Below are 8,024 nucleotides of genomic sequence, written 5' to 3'. Positions count from 1 at the left end.
CTGCTCGCATTACCCAATCTTTACTATTCCTCTATCATAGAGTCCTTCTCACCCCAGTGAGTGTTCATAAGTTTTCCCCGTCCTCTTCTCCACTATGTTGGTCTTGTTCCAAAGACACTGGAACACTGAAACACTTACTTTACGAATGTCTCCCTGTTTTATCCTTTTGGAAGAAAGTTTGGAACATATGTATGCGAGTTTTTAGTTGTTCTGCCCAGTTATCTTTCCAATCTATTTTCCTGGGATCGTTGTCATCCGACATTGTTATTATTTCTTCTTCTGCAAAATTGTTGGACTTGTTTATTTCTCTTGCATTTAAAGTTATCTTATTATGTTGGAAAGATAATTCTAAAATGTATGTTCTCACCTGGTGGAATTTTATCTGTGATGAACATAGGATTGCTATCGCTTCTTCCTCTTCTGTTCCCCTAAAAATCTTTGGCTCCCTTTTACCACTTATCTTTCCTCCAACTCTCTTCCTTAAATCACTCTCAGTTTTCCCACTTACTCTTACCTAAAATACTATCAGTTTTCCCACTTACTCTTACCTTTCCCTTCCTTTCTTCTCCCTTCCCCTCTTTTTCCTTTCTCTTTCCTTTCCCTCTATCTTCTTTCTTTCTTTTTTATTCCTCATGTATCTCCCTTTTTCCTTTTCTCTCCTTCGATAACTATCCATTTTTATTATTTGTGTTTATTAAATGCAATAGTTTCAGTAATCCCTATTGTTATTCTTATTTTTTTATGTATTGTATCTCATCTAAAATGGCAATAAAAAAATTTTAAACAAAAAAAAAATATTCATTAATGCTTGGAATATATGAACGTTCATAATCCAATTGCTGGCATCTCTTGGATACCGAGAGTTCCAGTCTGCGACTACATTTGTTTGACCCAGAAGATTCTTAGCTGTCACTGATAAGTGAATTTGAAGTGAATAATGCTAGAAACGTTTTGCAACCTCTGTCAGGATTTGTTACTTTGTACCTCCCAATCTGTGTATGTATTAGACAGGTGATACATTGTCCATCCTCAAGAGAAAACAATAATTCAACTGTTAAAGAGAAAGAGGTTTGATGATGAGTGGGCATTTAGTTCTAGGTGATTGATGTGCAATTCGAGTTCTTTGCATGACCAATGCCCTCCTTTGGAAAGGGAGCCGGCCATCTGCTGGCATCACATTTGATAATCACTTCCGGCTGGGTCCCGAACATGGCTCAGTCATTCTAGGCCTCCACGTGATCTAGCTAGCAGTACATTTTTCATCTGGCCTCTAGTAACAGACCAATCATATTTGAGTAATTTAGACCCTAGCGAGGGTAGTGGAAAGGTCCCAGTAAGATCACTTTTATCAATGAAGCTCTTTGACCTGCTATCCGGGCAAACAGTATTAGTGATATATGGTCCTTGAAAAGAATAGATGTCATCTCCATCTTGATGGACTTGCTTTTGCCATCAGCAGCTGCAGCTGGGCTGATTCTGAGCCTATTCTTTTGAAAACCCAGAAAATCTGTCTGTTGATTTAGAGGGAGGGATGTTTTCATCTCAGTGCTTGTGCATACTACGACATGCTAATCATGTTACCCAGGTACATAATGAAGAATATTCTTTTGGCCTGTAAGCAATCCACTACTAGTTTTGTTACCTTGGTGAAGCACCAATGGTTTGATGCATTTCAAAGGGCAGGGATATAAATATTTATGCTTGGTTCTCCCAAAGGTACTGGAGCCATTGTTAATGTGGAGGAAAAAACAGAAATACCACGCATGTGTATTTGAGGTCCAAGAGGAACGTCCAGTCACTTTCCTTCAATAAATCTTTTTAAAAATGGATGATTTGATAAAGAATATAACCACTGAATTATCGAAGATTCAGAACCAGTCTGAAAGATCTGCATTTCTTTTGAACTAAATATAGACTGATATTCTATGTGGTAAGGTGGTGTTGACCAGACGCGCCTTTGCGCAGTAAGTCCTGCTCCTCTCAGTCTTTAAAGACTTGTTCTGTAGGGAAATAACAATGGTCTGGGGCAATAGTTCAACTGTAGTCCCATAAAACTCCAAGTGAAACCCTTGCACTGTTTCCAGGACTCATGCATCTTGGACAGAATGTGCCAGTGCTGAGCAAACAGCTTGTGTCTGTTATTGTTGTAGCAGGAGACTGGGCTGAAGTTTTTCCATTTTTTGGTGCTGCATCCTCCATATCTTGGGTGCCCTCCTCTGACGCTGAGCGGATAAAAGGTGTCTCCTTGAGGCTGGTCTTTCCATCCTTCTCTCCTGCATGCCAGTGGGACTTTTAGGGAGCCATGTAATGATTCTTTGCCTAATGAGCATCTCTGGTCTGGTCCATCTCCTCTGAAAAGGGTAGAATCAAACACCTTTCTCAGCGACAAGTGCACTTCATCTTATATTCTAAATGTGTTTACAATGTATCAGGTCTTCATGAAAGGGTCTCCAAAGATGAGACTTACTGCCACCGAACCCACTTCAGAGGTGGCGAGCTTCTATAATTTAGGATTGATTCGAAGTCGAATAGAGAGAAGTCACTCAGACAATATGGCACACTTTGCGTTGACTGACAGAATTGTAAGCATAATTGTAGTGGCTTCATCTTCAGCTTGATAGGCTTTTTCCAGGATTTTTTTCACTGGACCAGATAAATCAAGTAAACTATCTTGACATGCTTTCAACAACCTATCTATGCTTCCTTTAGGGTGCCTGGTGAATTTTTCCATGAAAGGTATTGCATTTTGTCCGACACCCACAATCAAACCAACTTTGCCTTGCAGTGAGGGTCTGGGGCATTCTACCGGAGTCTGTTCCAGACCACTTTATCTAAAGCTTTCCATCGATGGGCTTGGACATTTGAGGCCATGGCCTGTGCCAGCACCCAATCAGCTACCTTGAGCACGTACTCTCTCCTCGGGGGTGAACGGAAGCAGCTGTGGCTGTTTTTCACCCATTGGTTGAGTGAACTGTTCATGTCTTTCCTATCACGTAATTTCATGTGTTCTGCCAGTGGATGCAAAGACCTTTGGGAATCTGATCGACCGAAGACACCTGAGTCCGTATTTGAGTCACTTTTTCTCCAGGAGGGGCCTTAGACTGAGTGTCCTCCATTTGCTTTATTTATGATCCACAAAGAAGGGTGATTTTACGGTATCTAGGACTCAGATTGTACTGTATCTAGGGCATCTGAGTGAGCCCAGTTGTCAGATGTGTGCTCAGCCTTTAGGCCGGATCCCCGCCTGCAGGGCCACTGGGGGATCATTAATTCCTCCGGGTTTTAGCTGTCCCCTGAATGCCTGCAGGACTAATGATAAAAAGCTTTCTGGGTGGTTTGTTGTAAATGTAAATGTAAATGTGTGGGACTTGTAAAGCGCACAGCTGCCCGTAAGCGTCCCGGCGCTGAAGACCGCTGGGGAACCCGTCCTGGCTTTCCCTGTGAGATGGTCCCTTCTGGGTATCTCCAAGGTGAAACCAGGCATCCCCGGCGTCTGTGGGGGGCCGTTGTAGAGATGAGGCAAGCTTAATGCCCAGAGTTGCCGAGTGTGATCCCTGGTTAGAGTAGGCACCGAGGCGAGAATTGTCGAGTCCGCTGACTCTGGTCCACAACCCTGCCGCGTTGGGAATTGAACCCTGGTCCTGGGCCGTTCTCTGCTTCCGGGTCTGCCGTCTCTAACTAGTGAGCCACACCACTCCATTATTGTCGAAGGCCTCGGATAGGCTGTCATCTAAACAGTAGGGAGAGCCACCTCCAAATATTCTTCATATTCAACCAGGAAAAAGTACCCACCGGAGTCCATGTTCAAATTCTCAGGGTGAAGTTTAATCTCATTTCAAACCACCCCTTAGGTATGTACGGAGTTCTCGCACCCAACAGGGACGTTACTGGACATTGACAAAAGGAGGAAGCTGCTTGAGGTGAGAATCTTATCTAAAGGAAACATTTGGAAAGTCAAAATGGGGAAATCAAAAGGGGTCATGGCCATGTCTCTGCTCCTAGTGGCAGAGTCTGGTACTCCATTACTGTACTGAAATACCACAGAGCCAGGTGGTGGCTTTGGAGGGAAGGCATTTGTGCTTTACTGTATGCTTATTACTGCTGCTTCCCCTCTGAAACTGTCTAAGGGCAAGCAATTCATGTGAGCCAGCTGAGCAGCTGGGAGCATCTGCTGTGAGGTTGCGGGTAAATGCTGCATTGAGCACAGATATAAAACTGCAAGGACCCCCCTGAAAACAAGTATGCGGTGTAAAGGTGTCTTAGTGCACCACTGAGCAGTAAGAAAGGGAGAGGAAGGGAGTACAGGCGACTTTGCAGCAGATGGACAGAGTAACAGCGGGAAGAGCTGGTAGGTTGTGGAGTTGATGGTTTCCACGCGGTGTTAAATGAGGATGGTAATCAAGGGGGGTAGCGGTAAATAAATTGTTATGCTGCACATACTATATTTATAATGAAGGGTAAGTCATATGTCATTCTCAGTACTTTGAATGGGAAAAAATAAGTGCAGGTACTCATTAAAATGAGCTAGAGGTGTAGTGAGTGGGCGGGGCCAGGGTTGGGTCTAAGGGCAAGACATGATGATACTTAACAACTTCTATAATAGTTGCAGCACACAACAAAACACACGATAAATGGGTGTATATAAACAAAGCAGGTTAACTCATTACACAAAATGAAAGAGAAATGCGATAATATGTTAACATTTCCTTTTTTTGCAATAGTTGCACCTTCTTAATGCCATATTGTTAAATGCTGTTGTTTGGCACAATACTATATATTTTTGAGCACGTGAGTAGGAAGAAACTGAAAATACCCCCACTTCGAACCAAAGCTCTTATGGCACCAAGCAAATAAAGCAAGTCATCATGACCCTTCCAAGAAGATATCTCTTGTCTCTCCCATCGATCTATCCATTCATCCTTTCATCCTACCATTTACCTGCTGATGTCCACCATTTCCCTTTACATTCTGTCATCTATTCAGTTTTTCATCCATCATTCAGTTTTTCATCATTCCTTCTGTCCACCCATCACATCCAAACCTATCCATCCATCTTTAAACCTATCCATTCCTCCTTTCACTCATCCATCTCTTTATCCACCCTTTCACTCATCCATCAATCCTTTCTCTCATCTATCCACCAACCCTTTTACTCCTATATGCAATCCACCCTTTCATTCCATCCACCCTTTCATTCCTTTCACTCTTTCATCATCCCCCCTCCCTTTCATTCATCCAGCCACCTTTCAATTATCCCCATCATCCGCCCTTTTATCCAATCATCCACCCTCTTTCACCTATCCATCCCTTCACTCATCCATCCATCCATTTATACAGCCACCCTTGCTTACTCATCTATCCACTCACTCACTCACCCACCCACCAACCCTCCCTACTACGTTATTTATGAAACTTTGTCGCCGAGCAGACATGTACACACAAAGTGTCAACCATTTTTCTTACAAAAAACAGGCATACAAATGCAGGCAAACACACAAACATAAGCAGACACACAAAGACTCCTGTATGTTAAAGCCATGTTATACTCTTCACCATGGCTTTTTAAATTTCCACTGCCAGGGGACTGCCATGATTCCTGTGTTTGCGCAAATGCAGAGATAGTGGGAATATGGTTGACAGCACAGGGCCTGATGGACCCCATAGCTGCCAAGGTTTCAGATTGCTATGTGTGACATTTTACATATTTTCATTGTAATTATGAGTGACATTTCAACGACTTTGTGACAAAATTAAGCAATGAAGACAGGGAAATCAAATAAATATCAGAAATGACATCCATTTGAGTATAGCTGCTAATGTTTCAGATTGCTTATGTGTGACATTTTCATAGATTCAGTGGATTTGCGAGAATCAGGCAACAACTAGATGTGTAACACTTAGAGTGGCACTTTCTTGCGAGCATAATCATGGTGTGAATTCAATGGAAATAGACACACATCAAAAATCACACTAATTTAAGCAACAAGGAAGTCAAACTCGGCAGCAGGTGCTTTTGAAGCTATTATTTAATTTCTAAAAAAAAAAAAATCAGCACCCTCCACCCCAACCTCAGCTTCAGGTGCAGCCAAACCACATGTAACAGGGATCTCTGTGACACAAGCAGCAACCCACTGAGCTATCCACATACAATACAATATGCTTTTTTGAAGGAGGCAAATTAACCCTCTACGCTATTAAGGGTCAGAGTGAAAACTGACAGAAGAGAAAACTGTGACCTCTCTCTAGTGGGAACAATAATCACATAATTTATCTCTGACTTAGCAAGTCTAGCTGTGCTGGAGAAAATAAAGGGTGCTGCTTTGTAGTGTCACTGTCAAGCAGGGATGTTAAACACTTGGCACTACTAATAAATCAGAAAAACTACTAGTTTAGACAAAAGGTAAAATGCAACATCCTGCCACAGAATGGGCGCTGACAGGACATGGCTCCTCCGCAGCAGTGTGACAGAGCAAGAAGGGAGCAAGGTGCATCTAAAGGAGAGTGTTAGGAATGTGTAGAAATACAAGGTTGGCAGTGCTAGTTTTGAGCTTCTTTGGCTTATAAAAAAGCCTTCTATGCACAGACCGGGTAATTGAGGCATGTGGCGTTAGGAAGGTAGGTGCCTCAGTGCAGAAAGCAGTTAGATTCGCGCTCCAGGGGCCTCTTCGATCGCATTGTCTGGGCATTAACCCTCTGATCCAGAGAAAGTACGGGAAGTGTGAGAATCCACCCTTGCCCCTGATAAAATGTCTATGTTTAAAGTATTATCCTGTACAGACTATTCCCTACCTGAAGTGCTGTGCTTTGAAAATTACAATCACAAATGCACACTAGAAGGTAAAATGAATCTCGACCCTGCTCGGTCAAACACAGCTTGATCGTGAGCACCGGACATTATTCAGATGAGCCTTGCTGGATAGCTCAGTTGGGGCTCAAATCGGGGAGACAGAAGCAGCGCCTTTACTGCCAGACAAGTTCCAAGGCAGTAGAGAAGTGCCGGTACTCAGAGTGATAAATTTAAGAAGTGCCGGTACTCAGTACCGATGAGTACCGTCCCATTTAAAGCACTGTTCATTCTGAAGGTTATACGTAGTATGCATCAATTGGTATATATTTAAGTAGAAACAAATAGGAGACATATCTTGATTGCAGAGCAGCAAAGGAAGTGGCTGTCAAAATGGTCTCAGGTGGGTTTGATACCTCGGTGTTCCGTTTGGTTGCACTTTTTAAAAAACAAACAAATCCTAGGTATAACGGGAATTGTAGTTGTATATGTTATTTTTACTTCCTGCTATGAAGTTTCAAGTACAGAAAGAGAAGCAAACATCGTGTCATAGAATTTAGTTTCACCCCACGTTTTAAACACTAATCTCGCCCACAATTTTAAGTGAATACAATTTTAGTAATTTTTCGTTCTTTTTTTTTTTTTTCAAAGTTAGTCAAAATGAGTCAATACTTATAAATCAGTCTTCGCGCATTGAACCTATTTTGTGTAGATTCATTTTTTTAATATGTTGCCTCTAGGTGGCACCATTGCTTCAGAATGCTAGCGTAAAAGAACACTTACAACGATGTGTTACTTTTTACAGTGGTAAATTACTGCAACATTTGGGGTGTGTGGGAAGAATGAAGACTAGCATATTAAATTTGTTTTAAAAGTTTGCCAGCTGCTTCAATGGTGAAGTTGAATAAGTTTAGAAACTGTTGGAAAATTTTGACTGCAGCTAAAAGTTTCAACTGTTTTGCTGCATTGCTTCTGCCAAGGTTTCAGATCGGTTAAGTGTGACATTTCCATGTTTTCAGTGTTCTTATGTGTAACATTTCATTGTCTAATGTGAGATACTATGGGGCATATTATCAAGCAGGGCGTTAAAATTATCGCCGTTTTAGTGGCAGAAAACTGCCGCTAATGCGGCGAGAATGGGCTTGATAATATGCCCTGGAGAATTCCAATAGAAGCCCATGTTCACACCAGAACATGGGTTTCTATTGGAATTCACAAGGCCATATTATCAAGCCCATTA

The sequence above is a fragment of the Lissotriton helveticus genome, chromosome 1_1, assembly GCF_964261635.1.
Source record: "Lissotriton helveticus chromosome 1_1, aLisHel1.1, whole genome shotgun sequence".
Classification (NCBI taxonomy): Eukaryota; Metazoa; Chordata; class Amphibia; order Caudata; family Salamandridae; genus Lissotriton; species Lissotriton helveticus.
This window is presented reverse-complemented; position numbering follows the sequence as displayed.